Here is a 19,806-nt window from a genome sequence, read left to right on the forward strand (position 1 = left end):
CGTCCGATTGTAGCAGGCACATTTCCCTGCCCCAGCTGCTGGACCGTCGAAAGAAGTTTGCTCCTAGCCATCCACATGCCCAGCAGTTGAATGCTAGCTTGGTTAAATTGCTAGCAGTTCAACTGCTGCCTTTTCAGTTGGTAGACTCGCCCCCTTCCATGAGTTTGTGCAATGTGCAATTCCTCAGTGGCAGGTCCCTAAATGACACTTTTTCTCATGGAAGGCGATTCCGGCTCTCTACCAGCCTGTGGAAGGCAATGTCCTTGCCTCGCTGGACAGGGCGGTCAGCGGTAAGGTGCATATTATCACTGACTCATGGTCCAGCAGGCATGGACAGGGACGTTACCTATCTTTCACGGCCCATTGGGTCACTCTTCTGGCAGCTGGAAAGAATGCAGGAAAAGGTGCAGTAGTGTTGGAGGTTGTTCCGCCACCACGCCTCCAAAATGCTACTACTGGTTGTGACACACCACTCTCCTCCACCCCCTCCTCTTTTTCTTCCTCCATGGCCTCTTCCAGTGCTCTGTCCTCGGAACCAGTGGTGCTCCGTAGGCGTTCAAGGGGCTACACAAGTACGCAGGCAAAAAGATGCCATGCCGTGCTTGCGCTGGTGTGCTTGGGGGACAGGAGCCACACTGGGGCAGATATTCTGTCAGCTCTGCAGGGGCAGGTTGAGAGGTGGTTGACGCCATGCCAGGTTAAGCCAGGAATGGTGGTTTGCGACAATGGCACCAACCTCCTCTCCGCTCTTCGACAGGGACAACTGACCCATGTGCCCTGTGTGGCTCACATGCTTAACTTGGTGGTGCAGCGGTTCTTGGGCAAGTACCCAGGCTTACAGGATGTACTGAGGCAGGCCAGGAAAGTCTGTGTTAATTTCCACCGGTCATATAATGCCAGTGCTCGGCTGACTGAGCTCCAAAAGGAGTTGAACCTGCCCAAGAACCGCCTTATATGTGACATGCCCACCAGGTATAACTCAACGTTGGCCATGCTGCAGTGACTGCACATGCAGCAGAGAGTCATCAATGAGTACCTGTGCGACTACGGCACCAGGACAGCGTCAGGGGAGCTAGTTTTTTTTCTCTTCACGCCAGTGGGGCATGATCAGGGATGCATGCACTGTCCTGTCACCGTTTGAGGAGGCCACAAGGATGGTGAGCAGTGACAGTGCATGCATCAGTGACACTGTACCTCTCGTCCACCTGTTGGAGCATACGCTGCGTGGAATAATGGACAGGGCACTTGAGGCAGAACAGAGACAAGAAGAGGAGGACTTCCTTGCCTCTCAAGGCCCCCTTTATCCAGACCGTGTTCCTGCTGTCTCACCCATCACACAGGAAGAGGACGAGGAGGAGGAGGATTGTGTCAGCATGGAGGTGTAGCCAGGCACTCAGCATCAGCAGTCTTGTAGGGATGATTTACAGTCCCAAGAAACCCATGGACTTGTATGTGACTGGGAGGAGGTGGCTGTGGATCATGTTGTCATTAGTGACCCAAAGGACTCCGGACCGAATGCCTCAGCTAACCTACGCTGCATGGCCTCCCTGATCCTGCAAAGCCCGCAGAAGGATCCTCATATTCTTCGGATCAAGGAGAGGGACCATTACTGGCTGGCCACTCTCCTTGATCCATGGTAAAAGGGTAAGGTTATCTTGCCATCGCAGAGGGAGCAGAGGATGAGACATCTCCCAGAGCCCTTCAGAAAGGTCTGTGCAACGTGTTCCCAGAGACTGGGAAGTTAGAAACTCCTGAGGCTTCAGTCAGAAGGAGCCGTGGAGAAGGTGGCCATCTGACCAATGCGTTCAGACAATTTTTTAGTCCACAGCCCCAAGGTATGATCGATTCCAGCAACCATTGCCAACGTCTGGTTTACATGGTGCAAGAATACCTAGGGGCAAGGTCAGATTTGGACACCTTTCCCACCAAAAATCCTCTGGCTTACTGGATCTTGAGGATGGATCACTGGCCAGAGCTTGCACAGTATGCAATTGAGCTACTGGCCTGTCCTGTATCCAGCGTTCTTTCGAAATGCACCTTCAGTGCTGCTGGTGGCTTTGTAACCAATCACAGGATGCGCCTGTCCACTGACTCAGTTGATCGATTGGCCTTCATAAAGATGAAACAGTCTTGGATCACCATCAGCTTCCAAGCACCTGAAGCTGATGTAACCGAATACTGTTTTTGAAAATGTCACATCCCTTCAAGACTGCCTATGCTGATGCTGAGTGACTGTCCAGTTATGTTGACTGACTATCCTCTTCCTCCTCAATGATCCCGCTGATATCTTGGAAGAACCTTTTTGGTTCTGGGTGATGCCACCAGCCCAATTTTTCAGCCCCTGTTTAACAGGGGCGTGTAATTACAATTGTTGATGCAATGCTTTGCAGCAGGGCTCATTCCTGCACTACAAATAGAATATATGAGAGAGGTTGCAGTGTCGTGGCACCAGCACCAGTGCCTAAGGCCCAATTTTTCAGCTCCTGTTTAACAGTGGCGTGCAATTACAATTTTTGATGCAATGCTTTGCAGCAGGGCTCATTCCTGCACTCCAACTAGAGTATATGGTAGAGGTTGCAGTGTATAGGCCCAAATTTTCAGCCCCTGTTTAGCAGGGGCATGTAATACAATTTTTGATGCAATGCTTTGCAGCAGGGCTCATTCCTGCACTCCAACTAGTTGCTGGTATCTGGGAGAGGTTGCAGTGTTGTGACACCAGCAAGCAGTGCCTAAGGCCCAATTTTTCAGCCCCTGTTTAACAGGGGAATGTAATTACAATTCCTGATATAATATTTCACAGCAAGGCCTGTTCCTGTGCCCACTGAGAGTAACTGTGAGAGTAACTGTGAGGACTTATAGCGTTGTGGCACCAGCACCACCACCACAACCACCAAAGGCCCAATTTTTCTACCACTGTTCAACAATGGTATGTAATTACAATTACAATTCTTGATATAATCATTCACAGCAGGGCGCTCCAGCGCCATCAAGAGTCACTTTGAGGGCTTACAGTGTTGTGGCAACACCAACACCTTAGGCCCCCATTTCTGCAGAGCATATAGGGCAGGCCCCTACTTTCAAACATCCAACTTACAAATGTCTCCTACTTGCAAACGGAAGAAGACAACAGGAAGTGAGATGAAAAAGGACAGATGGCAAAAAAAAATATACAGGGGTGATAACCCTTCCCTATATTTTCCAAAAATCTTAAAAATAGATTTTTTGACTGGAGCTACACTTTATAAATGTACCAGTTCAAAATTCTACTTAACACAACAAACCTACACAGTCCCTGTCTTGTTTGCACCGCCTGTATACTGCTGTTCTGAGTATATATGGCCTGGGGGCCCCACGCCTTTCCTTTTTTTAATATGGGTACAGGGTTCCCCTTAATATCTGTACAAGACCCAAAGAGGTCGGTAATGGGCAGGGGGGGCTACCCATGCCATTTTTCTCAATGATTTGCATCCATATTGCCAGAACCAGATATTACATTAAAACCGAAAGCAGTTTTAAATGACTTTTTTTCCATTAGATGTCTTTTTGGGCAGGGACTGTTCTAAACACGGGAAACACGTGCCACTTCACAGGCATACTATAGACACCCCCCATGTACGATATTTAAAGGAATATTTCACTTTTTTTTCACTTTAATCGTCATTAAAATCAGTGCTCCCGAAAAAACGTTTTTTAAAAAAAAGTTTGGCATTGACATGTCCCCTGGGACAGGAGCCAAGTCCCCAAACCCTTTTTAGGACAATATCTTGCATATTAGCCATTAAAATTAGCACTTTTTATTTTGAACGTTCAAGTCCCATAGACTTCAATGGGGTTCTAAAGTTCGCACGAGTGTTCGGTCCGTTCAAAAATTCTGGTGCGAACCCAACCGGGGGGGTGTTAGGCTCATCCCTACTTGCCACTACTAGGCCTGAGGCCTGCAGAACCTCTCCCTAGAGGTCTAGTAGGCATGAATTCAACTGTGGACTACTGTTTCCAGCCAGCCTAAACTTACAAATCCTGTGCCTCAGGCCACATCGATTTGACACAGATCCCCACAGTCTCTTCTCTGATGCAGGACTCCCCATCATCCACCGTGTGTAAGATGAAGACTCTGCTAATGACCGTGTAAAATTAGAGTCCCCCCACAGACTACCTGTGGTAACACTCATCAACCTTCCACAGCCCTGAGTCCTTGATGAGGAACTTGACCAGACCATGCGTTCCGACAGCTTCACTTGCCACTCTGCTCCAGGAGTTCTCTGCCACCAACCATGTGGTGACAAAGACATTGCTAATGACTATGTAGAGGCAATGTTCCCTCACAGTTGTCCCTGGGCCTTCTAATGTGATCGGCGTACCCCCCACAGTTGGTGATGGCTTCCTGCTACTACCTAGCATTTCATTCCTCATTTCACTGAGCTGACTTCTCCCCCCAGTCGCATATCACCTCAGCTTATCAATACTGATTGGGGATTGGTCAGAGCTTCCACATGAGCTGCCTGCCACTCCAGTTACAGGCCCAGCCCCTCTTCCAGAATCTTCTCCCTGGAAGCAGGGGAGGCGCCCCAGAACTAGAGCACAGATGGTCACACCCACTGCTATTCTGACCACTCCCAGCATCCAGATCAAAACAGACAGGCCTAGCTTGCAGCATAGGCCTGCCTAAATTTGCCTGTGCTAACAATCCTAGTAACATAACCCTTACTATCACCTAACTATTGGTAGAGGGTGCTACACTGTATTTTACCATCTTCTTATATGTCTCATTTGATCTATCCTATCAAAGGGCCCCACCACATAAATTTTGGCTACGAGGGGGGGGTTGGGAGGGGAGCTCCTCTTGGTGAACCTTTCTGGTGACTGGCAAAAACCCCTGTGACAGGCTCCTTAAACAGGACCATAAGACCCTTCTGGAATGTTCTTTGAGGTTACCTAACCTTGATTGACCTATCCCTAACTGACCTACCGGCCTTCCAGAACATTCTCAGTCACGTGACCTCAATTGGTCTATCACAACAAGCCCCATTGAAAACCATTAAAAAAAGGCTTATTATAGCGCTGCCACTCATCCATGGGAAAATAGGGGCCTATAAAAGGCTAAACCATTTTTTCTGAGTTTTACAGCTGGTCCCATACAAATCAGGAGCACTGATACCTGCTTCTTATTTACAAAATAGGACCGAATGTGAAAGTGGAGCCCTGTAGATTACATTGGGGCAGCTAAATATGCCTTGTAATCTTTGTGCCTGGGTCTCCATCTCACCAGTAACGGTGTCGTTACTCCATCTTGCCTGCTTGGTCATTTTAAAAACAGAGTTCTCAATCATGTTATGCTATTGTATTTTTTGAATAGCTAAGTGTAGATGGGGCAAAGACATGATAGTGTTAAAGTCAGCTGGGTGGGGCAGTAGTACAGCTGGAACTGTACTACCTGGCAAAACTTAGCTTTTAAAGAAAAATGGCATTAAACTACTATACAGCAGAGGGAAACAGCTATTAATACCACTAAAGCTATGATAATAATGGGGCAAGAGTTGGGCTTTACAGCATATATGAAATATAAGTGACTAGGCTTACATATGATTTAAGTAGGTAGGCCCTCAGTAGACACAATGCAGATCCTTTAAGAGTTATTCCACTCATTTCCGTTCACAGTTTTATTTGAGTTCCACATGCCTAGTTTAAAGGATCACAGGCTGCTGAAATATAAGGCTGAAATATAAAAATGTGCATACTTTAAATTTATTTGACTTTTTCTGCAAATTGTAGAGTAGAAGTGTCTCTGTTGAAATTGGTGCACCATTATATGACTGCCATTCACTTTTATGTGTAAATGCCTTGATATTGATGTTGTTACTTCTGCAATATTTGCAAGCCTTGAAATAATAGCTGTGAACAGTTCACTATTGACTCTGCATTATTATTATTATTTTTTCTTAATGTTCGGCCCTGGTACTTACAATTGCTCTTACAGATGAAGTATTGGAAATCAGTGCGGCAGACTCAGATTTACAAGGTGGGGACATGAATCATACATGGGTTATTAGTGTGTCAGATCGCAGTCTCTCAGCTGACAGATGGAGGTAGGCTTTGATGTTCCTGAAACTGATTTAAATGCTTTTTTCTGGTTGATCTGACTGAGCAAACTGATTTTTAACGAAAAAGGGAGAGACTGCTGAAGGTTTCAACTTCAAGTCAGAATCATTAGAAGCTATTTTACATTCTCGCTGTCTTGTTGGGATGACAGTACATTATCCAATTGAAAACTGATGACCAAAACCTTGTCAAATGAAATACGGTGGGAACGATTTATTCTCACACTTTCTCTTTGTAAGCATAAGTTCACTCTGTAAACTTGATGGAATGTGACATTTCATTTGGTGTATGCGTGTTGAAGGAACCAAGAAAATAACAGTGTCCCAAGAGGAGCAGCGATCCAAGTCTTTAAGATAATGTGTCAGGCTGAATGAAATACTTCAACAGCTCCTGATATGTCGCGTTGTTGAAGCAGATGAACCTTCAAAAGTAAATTAAAGCCTGCTCATCTATTTTTTCGTAAGTCTCTGTTTAAGCAGTAATATTAAACATCAATTAAACATCAGCCACATAATTACTGTTTCTATTCATTGGTTGCATATCCAGCTAGATTTGACATTTACAAAACCTTTCTTTAAAAAAAACACACTTTATTTTACAGGAGACTGCTGATCTCCTTTGGTTCTGAATATTTATTAGCATACCATCATAATAAAGAAAAGGGCATGGGCATATGCACACGTTTACAGGCAGGTTGGAATTTAGAAAGAATGCTGTCACAAGCTTTATCAATTTATACACCCTACTTAAGCAAATGAGCAGCTTTTATGCCTTGTTCTTTGATATCTTTCATTTCTATGCAGGTAATATAAAGCACAGGGCAAACATCATACCAAAAGTACATGAACGTATTTTTGTGAGTCAGGAAATCTGTTGCTCCAAGCTAGGCCAGACAAGTATGCACACAAAATGGTAATCGTTCAGTGAAATAAAATAAAGCAAAAGTGAAGGTTGATAAAATAACTAAAGTCGACTGGAGAGATAGGGATGTATTCTGTTGAGGTCACTGGCTAAACTGCAACAGAAGGGAGTACATAACTACCAGATGCCTTCTAAGATCACTTCTTATGTCTTTGTCTTTAATTGCTGTGTCTAATTTATGTAATTGAGTTTCCCATGAGAGTCAACAAAACGTTAATAGAACCAGCTGTACAGCAATCAGAATAAGAAGCTGGATTTCACTCTTTGAAACCAGATTTAGCTGTTGTTAAAGTGTAACTCCACTTTTGTTGAGAAAAAAACATTCCCTTCTGGGTGATCTATGTACATTGCAAGGATTATAACAACCTTTGTTGCAGATTGCTATCTTTTGTTATTCCGAAGAAATCCCTGTTAGTTTCTCTGTGCCTCTGCTGGGCGGGTCTAATGGGAGTGGTTTCTTAATTATCTATCAGCTGTGCAGCTGAAAAGCACTAATGAGGAAATCTGCTGGGCCTGTATCACTTTAGGCCCCTTTCACACTTGTGTGACTTGTCCTGTGACTTGGGACTGCAAAGTCGCATGACAAGTCATACCCCATGATTTACAAAGAGTACCATTCATATGTGTGAGACTTCAAAGTAGTCCCTGCACTACCTTGGTCTGACTTTATTGCAACTTGAGATCCATAGACCTCAAGGTTACACAGGCATTGCTTCAAGCCATGTCAAAGTCACTGCAAAATCATGTCAAAGTTGCGGCAAAATCTTTCAGGTCGCACAAGTGTGAAAGGGGCCTTACACGTGTTCCTGTTGGGAGTATTTCACCAAAAATTACATTTTTGTTGCAGGGGATCCCTGAAATCTGACTTGTATCTTAGCTAGACTTGTGGGAACATTGGTGAGCCAATCACACAAGCAGGAACCTATGTTTCTGGGGGTGGTCAGTACACATTCTGTGTACAGAACAAATCCAGGTAGCCATATTGCAATGCATTTTCATAAAATTACAGTGGCTGCAGATTGAAAAGGAAAAGTAATTTTTAATATCATTCAACTACAATATGATCTGTGTCGCAGTTGTATATGCTATATTATATTTTCTTTATTTGCTATTTTTTCCCCATGAAAGTGGAGCTACCTTTTGAGTTAAAGAGGTGTACAACCATGTCAACAGAACCAATCTTTACTAATCAGAGTTTCTTTTCTGTTAATAAAAAATCACAACAGTGGCTATTTTATAGTAATTTGTCAAATTCAGTTAGATCCAATTACAGAGTTCTTGATCTAGATGGTACGTACAGTATATCTGAATTATATGTCAAATTGAAATTCCCCTGGCCTAAAAGTAAAAGTAAAGCCCCATACATACTATCAGATAATATGAGGTCAAACCTTAAAAGTTTCAATTGGTATGCAATCAGGCAGGCCCTTGCACTACATGGTTTTGGTAAATCAGAAGGAAAAAATCAGCAGAAAATCTGATAGTGTATATGGGGCTTAAAGCCAATTGACTACCATATGAGATTTCAGTATTTGGCTGTTGAATGTCAGGGGGTGGGTATTAGCATTGGAGAAGTTTATATAGTGCAAGTTCACATATACAGCATAGAGTAGACTTAATTTGGTATTCTAGAGTTCCATATTCCAAACATCTTACAACTATTTTTGGCTTGTTTGCCATCATAAATTATGTATATGAAAAACATACCTGTTATGGAGTAGGGATTACGGAGCAATGAAAAAAGTAAAGGTCACCAAGCCTTACTCCATAGAAGTTGATTTCATATACTTCACTAGACATGAGCCGTTAGTTTTGTTCTGAATCAAAGTTCTGATGATTTTTTTGTTATTCGGAAATACAGATGCATCTGAATTCAGATACACCTGAATTTCTGAATAACGAAAAATTCATCCGAATTTCAATAGTAACGAATTTAAACAAATCATTTTTGAATCAAACTCAAGTCATTTTCTAATCAAATTTGAATACTTCTGTAATCAAATTTGAATTCAAATTTCAGAAGAAAATAAAATAGAATAGAAGACAAAGGAATAGAATAAAAAGTATATAATAGGATAGAACATAATAAAATAGCAAATAAAAGAATAGAATATACTAGAGTAAAACAGAACAGAATACAAAATAAAAGAATGAAAAAAAAATAGAATAGAAAATAAGGGAATTTGAAATTCAGAAAAGAATAAAATAGAATAGAAGATAAAGGAATAGAATAAAAGATGTATAATAGAATAGAAAATAATACAACAAAAAATAAAAGAATAGAATATAATAGAGTAAAAGAAAAAAATAGAAAATAAAAGAAGGAAAAAATAGAACAGAACAGAATAGAAAATAAAAGATAGAATAAAAAATAAAGGAATATAATAGAAAATAAAATAATAAAATAGAATAGAAAAGAATAGCATAAAACAGAACAAAATACAATAGAAAATAAAGGAATAGAATAAAAAAAAGAATAGATTAGATTAAAATAGAAAGACTATAACCATCTTCTGAAATGCAATATTTAAATAGAAAAAATTTGAATTCAAGTAGAAACAAAGAATAGAATAGAAAAGAATAGAAAGAAACAATTGAATAGAGAAAAATAGAAGGACTATAACCTTCTTCCGAAATTTTCATTTTGAATAAACTAAATTGGAATTTAAATAGAAAAGAAAATAATAGATTAGAATAGAATAGAAAAAAAACTGAATAGAAATGAATAGCAAAAAAACAAAACAAAAAACAGTAGAATAGAATAAAATAGAAACAATATAACTTATAATTATATATCATTCAAATTTCAAATAGATAAATCTGAATTTGAATATAATAGAAAATAGAACAGAATAGAAAATAGAATAGAAATGAAAATTAAATAATAGAAAAAAACAATAGAATACAATAGAAAGAATATAACAATATGACCATCTTCCGAAATTCAAATTTCAAATAGAATAAATTCAAATTTTAATAGAAAAGAATAGAATAGAAAATAAAAGGATAGAATAGAAAATAATAGACCAGAATAGAAAAAACAATAGAATAGAATGGAATAGAAAGAATATAACCATCTTCCAAAATTCTAATTTTGAATAGAACAAATTAGATTTTGAATGGATTTCAAATGAAATTAGAATTGATTAATATTTTCCGAATTCGGTCAAACTGAGTTTGAATAAACAAAACAAATTCCGAAAAACTACTTAAAATAGTTAAACTAATGTAACTAAACAAATTAATGTAAATAACGAATCAATTATAATTCGGATAAACAAAATGAATTCCGAAAATTAATTAATAAATTAAACTAAGTTAACTAAACCAATTTATGTAAATAACAAATCGAAACAAAACAATTTTTTTTGTTCTGCACATGTCTACACTTCACACATGATGGTCACTAGTCCTGGCTGTTTGGCTATAGGTGGGTTTCAAGAAGGCTTTTCAAAGCTTGGTGTGGGCTTCTTAGTTTCTTTAAGCCTATCTTTTGCTATCATGTCTTGTGCTGCTATAACTTCTACATTTATAGTTATAAATAACAGGTGGTCCTGTAATGACTAGAGTATGCCTATACACCAGTAAGTAAGAATACTTTTTTTGCTAATTTAACCAAATAAGCCACTTTTCCTTGGCTGTAAGAGCCAGCCATATGCCATATAATGATATAGACCTTTACTACAGGCATACTCCACTTTTAAGTACGCAATGGAGTTTATTTACTAAAGTTAGAAAGTACAAAATCAGACTCGCTTCTAACCCCAGCTCGTTCAATTAAGCTTTGGTAATAAAACCTGGAAGCTCTTTGTTTTCTATGCAGAAGTGATCCTGATTTTGCACTGTCCAGCTTTAGTAAATAAACCCCATTGTGTACTTAAAAGTGGGGTATGTCTGTATATAACTTTTTGTTATACAGGACTTGTTTAAAGCAGCATGCTATGTGTATTGGATTTAGCCTTTAGTTGAGCTTCTCAGTGACAATATAATGAAACCCAGTACATTAAAAATATTATTAGAGATCAATCATTAATATCTCAAGTAAGCCTCAAAATTTGAATAAATGCATTTATAGTGTAAATTATAAAATGTTCAATGTTTTTAAGTGAACATACAGTATGTTATATACAAATATACATGGAAGCTGAATGGTTTTATTAATTTTATTTTGTGCTGTATGTGATCATTGCATCCGTAGTTAAGAAAATGTTAAAGTCTTCTGTTAAGCCTCAGTTGGAACTTTATGTCACACTTTATTATCACCAGACTGATTCATATTCATATGGCCTAAATTCATATTCATTATGTATTATAGAGAAATTATTAAAATGGTAATGGAACACTTTACTTCATTTTCAAAACTACATTTCAATGAGAAAACAGTCAATATCTGCTATATACGCACAAATTTGTACACAGATCACAATTTCAGAACCCATCAATGACATGACCCACTTTAGACCAAGAGTGTCAGCATGCTAGAGCCTAGCCTTTATAGAGAGGGGACCATGAAGAATGTTCCTGCTCACTCTGATAGGTATGGTAGAAGAACAGCCAGAATAAAACAAAAACACAGAACACTGTCATAGCGTAGCAATATAAAATGCACTTAAAATTTAACTAGCTTAATTGGTTTATCTGGCTGCAAAGATCTATCCTCTGGTGGAGATGTGAAGCAAGACACTGGAGAACCTAACACCCTCTTATCTGAAGCTGTTAATACATCCTCACTTCCTGATGCCATCAGATGTCCCACCTCCTTCTGATCATTAGATGTGTGCTAGTATCATGCTAGCTTCTTAGGGATGTGCTTTCTTTTTTTTTTTTTTAAAAGAGCAATTTTGATACATGGTATAGAACCACCTCTATATCAGGATTTAACACCTAACACAAATCTGTCAAATTGTTGGTCTTGTCTTTCAATGCAAAAGTAACCTAAAATGAAACAAACTATTAAGCTTAGGCGAAGGAGGTCAAGGTCCAAAAGAACAACAAACACATGGAGAGGTCCATGAGTGTTTAACAGCAGTACTGTCTTTTAACCATCTCATGTCAAATTGCTAGCAGTAAAGTTTAGTATAGAATGTTTTATACACTGGCCATCTCTAGGCTTAAACATCTATAGTTCTTAGTAGGGACAAGCTTCGGGATCTGGTCGAACAGCTCAAGTTGTTTTCAGCTTGGGAAAATGGAAAACTAATGTGACTGATTGCCAAGACAGCAACAAATTATCAACCATGTATTATCTGACTTTTGAACTATAGTCAAGTGGCTTCCAGGGTTCCTAACAACTTTTTGTCAGTATGTGTGCTTGGAGACTTGGTGTAGATAGGGACAGTTGAAAAAGTATTGCCTGTCTGAAGAGATACTCTGCTATTTTAGAGTCACAACAAGCTGTGTTATATTCAGTACTATAAAGTTCTGTATTGAGCTACATTATTATAGTGAAATCCAACATGTTCGGCTACATATCATGTATTCCCCTGGGTTCCCTACTCTCAATTGTGATACCTAACTGGGAATTTCAGTTAGTTGCAGTATAATGCCTCGTACAAACAGTCGGATTTTCCGACAGGAAATGTTCGATGTGAGCTTGTTGCCAGAAAGTCTGCCTGTGTGTATGCTTCATAGAACATTTGTTGTTGGAATTTCTGACAACAAATGTTTGAGAGCAGCTTCTCAAATTTTCAGACGGCCAAAAGTCCACTCATGCTAGGAATCAAGCAGAAGAACCGCACTGGCTATTGAGCTTCATTTTTCTCAGCTGGTCATACATGTATGTCAGCACGTTCTTGCTGATCGGAATTTCCAACAACATTTGTGTGACCGTGTGTATGCAAGACAAGTTTGAGACAAAATCCGTTGGAAAAAAATCTTCAGTTTTGTTGTGGGAATGTCCGATGGTGTATATATATATATTTTATATATATATATATATATATATATATATATATATATATATATATATATATATATATACACACACTAAATCATCATATTGTTAAGTGCATCAAAAAACACACATCCTCACGTAAGGGAAAGGCAGTGGTTCTTAGCATGTAGCTATTAGGGGGCAAGTAGGTTGGGATTTCCCCTCACTTTCTGTGGTGGCTATGAAAATGGAAAATTGTATCAAACTGTAATTCTCCTTTCCTGATCCAAACCATGGCAGCATACTAGTAATAGAGCTCTACTCCTTCAGGATCAGTGAATAGCATAAATTAAAAGTCTAGTTAGGCCCCACCCCATGGGATACCAGGCAGGAAATAAATACAACCTTAATTTAAATAAATAAATAACAAGCAGACAAGTGTTGGATTATAAAAGGCCACGGCTGTTTTATTATTGGTTTCAAACAAATAAATAAACAATCAACCAAAGCAGATATAAGCTTTAAGCAAGCCTAGCCACTATGACTCAGGCTGCATATAATAAATTCCCAAAAGACAGATGATCTCAAGCAGGGCTGGTGCAAGGATTTTTGACACCCTAGGTGAAACCTCATTTTGCGCCCCCCCGACTCCACCCCTGACTCCACCCCCTTTCCCCTTCTCATGCATACCCCACCTGTTTTAATGAAGCGCCCATCAATGCAGCCTCACCAGCGCCCATCAATGCAGCCTACCAACGCCCATCAATGCAGCCTACCAACGTCCATCAATGCAGCCTACCAATGCTCTTCAATGCAGCCTACCAGTGCCCATCAATGAATGTTTACTTGCTTCCATTCATTCGGGAGTCAGGCTGCACCTCTGACACTATGTGTGAAGGTGGCTGCCTGTTGATGCTGAGACTTAGTTGCTTGCTGCAGAGAGAAGAGAGTAGGAACACCAATGGCCCAGCGCCCCCAGACAGAAGTGTGCCCTAGGCGGCAGCCTAGTTTGCCTAGTGGTAGCACCGGCCCTGGTCTCAAGACAATTCAACACAGGAATTTAAGTCTGCATTAAAAATGTCTAAACCAATATCCAATAAATTAATCCTGTCCTTCCTGTATAAACCTGGGACACCTCCTTCTAACTCCATATGCCTAAAAGAGAACATACCTAGTTTGGAAACAGCCTTATTAATCCGCTTTCTGATTTTTTCCAAGGGGCACAATAATGAAAGGTAAAGCCACTCCAACCTCTGCACTCGGAAAAAAACAAAATGGTGTGGGGAAAGGTCAACTGAATCCTTTGAAAATCATCTCTGATACTGAATATAATGTCTAATGTTTTTCTTTTATCTATATCCAAACCAATATTCTCAGTGTAACTTCTGTTTTAGCTCTTAGCCCTTGTACACACGGTCGGACATTCTGAAAACCAAATCCGTCGGATTTTGTCTGAAACTGTTGCATACACACGGTCGGACAAAGTTGTCAGAAAATCCGACGTGATGACGTTATTTCGTTACGACGGGACTACGTTCATGCTAGTAGCCAATAGCTTTGATGTAGGAATTTGATCTGAGCATGCGTGACACTTTGTCCGATCGGAATTCTCTACACATGATCGGAGTATGTCCGATTGGAAAACTTGGTCCGTATGATACTCCGATGGAAACAGTCCGATGGAGACCACACACAGTCGGAATATCCAACAAAACGGTCCGATCAGACACATTCCGTCGGAAGCTCCGACTGTGTGTACAAGGGCTAAGATTTGCCCAATAAACAAAGGAATGTCCAACAATCCATATAATACGAATTGTACCTGAAAAAATCATAAAGGAAAATTAGGTCGAGTGTATAACAAATTATCAGATTTCCATCTACCAAATTTTTTAATTATGTTAGCATCCAATCCTAGTCTTGCAGCTTCAGTGGCTGCACCGATCCAAAAGCAATGAGATGTGAGGTTCAAGTTCAAAACGTTCAGACATTTATTAAAAACAGAATTGTGTATGAAAAAACTGGAACTCATTGGAGGTCTAATAAGAAAGAATTTATTCACTAATCTTACCTGACAAATGGTAGGAATACTGCAGATGTCTAAATGGATACAATTGCCCCTTCCCATTTGGTCAGTTTTTGATCTATTAATAAATATCCTTAACCACCTAAGGACCGCCGTATTGCCATTGTACGTCATCGCAATGGCACAGGCAGGCGCAAGCATGTACATGTACGTGCCTGCCTTCCAGCAGGTGGGGGGTCCGATCGGACCCCCTCCCGCTGGATACGGCAGTCCGGTTCGCTTCAGGAGCGATCCGAAATGAGGGGATGGCCATTGGTTTCTGGCCACCCCCTCTCGATCGCTCCTGGCCAATGAGAAGCTTCCTCCCACTGTGTATTGTATACACAGGCAGGGAGGAAGTGATGTCACTCTCCTCGGGGCGGTCTTTTTGACCGGACTACGAGGAGAAGACAAAGTAAGTCTGCACCAACACTATTCTAACACATAGGCACACACAGGCACACAAACCCCCCCTGATCCCCCCCGATTGCCCCCTGATCCCCCCCCGCCCCCCCCAGTCACAGTGTCACTGATTGCAGTGATCATTTATTTACTGATCACTGCATTCAGTGTCAGTTGTAACAGTAAAAACTGTCAGGGCAGTTAGTGTTAGGTCCAGGGTAGCCCCCTACCCCCCAATAAAGGTTTAACCCCCTGATTGCCCCTAGAGTTAACCCTTTCACCCCCTTTTGCCAGTGTCACTAAGCGATCATTTTTCTGATCGCTGCATTAGTGTCGCTAGTGTCGCTAGTGTCGCTAGGTAGCTAGTTTTTTTTTAGGTTCACCGCCAGGTTTTTATAGCGCTAGGTACCCCGATATACTACCCAATAATGGTTTTAACCCCCTGATTGCCCCTAGTTAACCCTTTCACCCCCTTTTGCCAGTGTCACTAAGCGATCGTTTTTCTGATCGCTGCATTAGTGTCACTAGTGCCGCTAGGTAGCTAGTTATTTTTTTAGGTTCACCGCCAGGTTTTTATAGCGCTAGGTACCCCGATATACTACCCAATAATGGTTTTAACCCCCTGATTGCCCCTAGTTAACCCTTTCACCCCCTTTTGCCAGTGCCACTAAGCGATCGTTTTTCTGATCGCTGCATTAGTGTCACTAGTGTCGTTAGGTAGCTAGTTATTTTTTTAGGTTCACCGCCAGGTTTTTATAGCGTTAGGTACCCCCATATACTACCCAATAATGGTTTTAACCCCCTGATTGCCCCTAGTTAACCCTTTCACCAGCGATCACAGTATAAGTGTCACTGGTGACGCTGGTTAGCCAGTTAGTTATTTAGGTTCCCCATCAGGTTTTTATATAGCGCCAGGGACCCCCATATACTACCTAATAAAAATTTGAACCCCCTGATTGCCCCTAGTTAACCCTTTCACCAGTGATCACCGTATAAGTGTTACGGGTGACTCTGGTTAGTTTGCTTTTTATAGCATCAGGGCACCCACCATTTATTACCCAATAAAGGTTTAACCCCCTGATCACCCGGTGGGTGATATCAATTAGGTTTTAGGGTCAGGGTCTGCGTCGCCCCAGGCAGCGCTAGGTTAGTGCCAGTACCGCTAACACCCACACGCAAAGCATAAACCTCCCGTAGTGGTATAGAATCTGAACAGATCAATATCTGATCTTATCAGATCTATACTAGCATCCCCAGCAGTTTAGGGTTCCAAAAAAATGCATTGTTAGCGGGATCAGCCCAGATACCTGCTAGCACCTGCGTTTTGCCCCTCTGCCCAGCCCACCCAAGTGCAGTATCGATCGATCACTGTCACTTGCAAAACACTAAACACATAACTGCAGCGATCGCAGAGTCAGGCCTGATCCCTGCGATCTCTAACAGTTTTTTTGGTAGCATTTTATATTTAAATCCGGAAGGCAGTGCTTGGTTTTCGGGGTCCCGTACGTGGCTAGGCTCCCAAAAAGTCCCCCACATGTGGTATCCCCGTACTCGGGAGAAGCAGCAGAATTTATTTTGGGGTGTAATTTGACTTATGCCCATAGCATGTGTGAGCAATATATCATTTAGTGACAACTTTGTGCAAAAAAAAAATTGTAAAATTCCTGCAACTTGTGGCAAAATATAAAATATTTCATGGACTCAACATGCCTCTCAGTAAATAGCTTGGGGTGTCTACTTTCCAAAATGGGGTCATTTGGGGGGGGTTTTGTGTTATTTTGGCATTTTATGGCCTTCGAAACTGTGATAGGTAGTGAGGAGTGAAATCAAAAATTTGCACCCTTAGAAATCCTGAAGGCAGTGATTGGTTTTCGGGGTGCCGTACGCAGCTAGACTCCCAAAAAGTCCCACATATGTGGTATCCCCGTACTCAGGAGAAGCAGCAGAATATATTTTGGGGTGCAATTCCACATATAACTATGGCATGTGTGAGCAATATATCATTTAGTGACAACTTTTTGTAAACTTTTTTTTTTTGTGTCATTATTCAATCACTTGGGACAAAAAAAAAATATTCAATGGGCTCAACATGATGCCTCTCCCCAACTTCCTTGGGGTGTCTACTTTCCAAAATGGGGTCATTTGGGGGGGTTTGTGTTATTTTGGCATTTTATGGCCTTCGAAACTGTGATAGGTAGTGAGGAGTGAAATCAAAAATTTGCACCCTTAGAAATCCTGAAGGCAGTGATTGGTTTTCGGGGGACCGTATGCGGCTAGACTCCCAAAAAGTCCCACATATGTGGTATCCCCGTACTCAGGAGAAGCAGCAGAATATATTTTGGGGTGCAATTCCACATATAACTATGGCATGTGTGAGCAATATATCATTTAGTGACAACTTTTTGTAAATTTTTTTTTTTTGTGTCATTATTCAATCACTTGGGACAAAAAAAAAATTCAATGGGCTCAACATGCCTCTCCACAACTTCCTTGGGGTGTCTACTTTCCAAAATGGGGTCATTTTGGGGGGGTTTGTACTGCCCTGCCATTTTAGCACCTCAAGAAATGAGATAGGCAGTCGTAAATTAAAAGCTGTGTAAATTCCAGAAAATGTACTCTAGTTTGTAGACGCTATAACTTTTGCGCAAACCAATAAATATACGCTTATTGACATTTTTTTTACTAAAGACATGTGGCTGAATAAATTTTGCCCTAAATGTTTGAGTAAAATTGAGTTTATTCGATTTTTCTTATAAAAAAAAGTAGAAAATATAATTTTTTCTCAAAATTTTCGGTCTTTTTCCATTTATATCGCAAAAAATAAAAATCGCAGAGGCAATCAAATACCATCAAAAGAAAGCTCTATTTGTGGGAAGAAAAGGACGCAAATTTTGTTTGGGTACAACATTGCATGACTGCGCAATTACCAGTTAAAGCAGTGCAGTGCGAAATTGTAAAAAGACCTCTGGTCCTTAGGATGTTTATTGGTCCGGGGCTGAAGTGCTTAAAGAGCTATTAGAAATAATAATATCTGAAGCTCGAATATCAATTAATTCTGATATTCTAAAAGTAGCAAAAAATAGAACAGAAAATACCGTCTGAAAAAGCACTGACTCAAAAGATGAAAAACAAACTCGATCCGTCACTGAACACAAATTACCCAGGATATCTGGAGTAATATAACCCTTCAAGGCTTTTGTTTAACCAAAAAGTATTGTAAACAAGAAGGTAAATTATTAAGTTTAAGAAAAAATGATATTCCAGATAAAGTTTATTGTACATATTTCTTGTACAAGAGAATCATTTAGCGAATAAAGATTCCAGAAATTGTAAAACTAAACCTTCAGAGAAAGAGCCAGCCGGTTCTTGGATTGAATTTAAAAAAGTCAACCATAATAACCAGGCCGATTGGTATCCAGCCCAGGTCGAGGGTGCTAGAAAATTGGCGATAAATTGAGATATGGGCCTTAAACCAAGTCCCATAAAGTGTGTGGACATGACATTCTTACTTGGTCCACCGCCGGGAACAACTGGAAAAAACGATCCATCTGTAGACGAGATAAGGAATCTGCCAAATCATTGTCCTTCCCAGCCACATGAATATCTTTCAACCAAATGTTGAAGCTTAGACATTTAAAAATCAAGTGACGTAGAAGGACAATGACAGGTGGAGACTTGGACATTAAACAATTGATGGCATACATAACGCCTTTATTATCTGTTCGTTCTAAAATATGTTTGTTCCTTAAAAAAGGTCCCCAAATTTCAAGTGCAAATATAATAGCAAATAATTCTAAAAGAACTATATTTTTCAAGTAACCTTTTGCTTGCCAACTAGGATTCCATTTTTCCGCACATCAATGGGTTCCCCAAGTTGCAGCAAAACCCAGAGATACAGCGGCATCTGTGAACAGAAAAAAATCTGTATCTAAAATTAACTCCTCTTGCCACAGAGCCCTACCATTAAAGTGAGCGAGAAACTGAAGCCAAACCATATATCATGAGAGATTCGGATATGAGAAAATGGAGATTTCAAGCCAGAAATGGAAAGATAAAGTCTTCTAGAAAAGACTTTACTGACCAGCATAATTCTTGAAGCAAAAGCCAAAAGACCTAGGAGAGACTGCATTTCTCTTAGGCTAGGTTCACATTGCTGCGATGCGGGAACGCCGCGAATCCGCTGCGTTTTCCCGCATCGCATACCTCCCGCCGGCAGTTCACACTGCCCTATGCGGACGGCTGGGGGTGTCAATGTTATGTTAATGACACCCCCAGATCCGTCGGCATATCGCAGTGCGATCTGCCGACTCGCACAGGAACCGGATCGCATGGTGTGAACCCCCATGCGATCCGATTCCGTTGCGGACCCAAAAAAGGGTCCCGTGCGAGTTTGCTGCGGGACCGCTGCGAGTTCAGCCATACTATCTGTATGGCTGAACTCGCAGCGCTA

Source organism: Lithobates pipiens, unplaced genomic scaffold, assembly GCF_037356315.1.
Source record: "Lithobates pipiens isolate NorthernLeopardFrog02 unplaced genomic scaffold, aLitPip1_a1.2 Scaffold_8, whole genome shotgun sequence".
In the NCBI taxonomy this organism is placed as follows: Eukaryota; Metazoa; Chordata; class Amphibia; order Anura; family Ranidae; genus Lithobates; species Lithobates pipiens.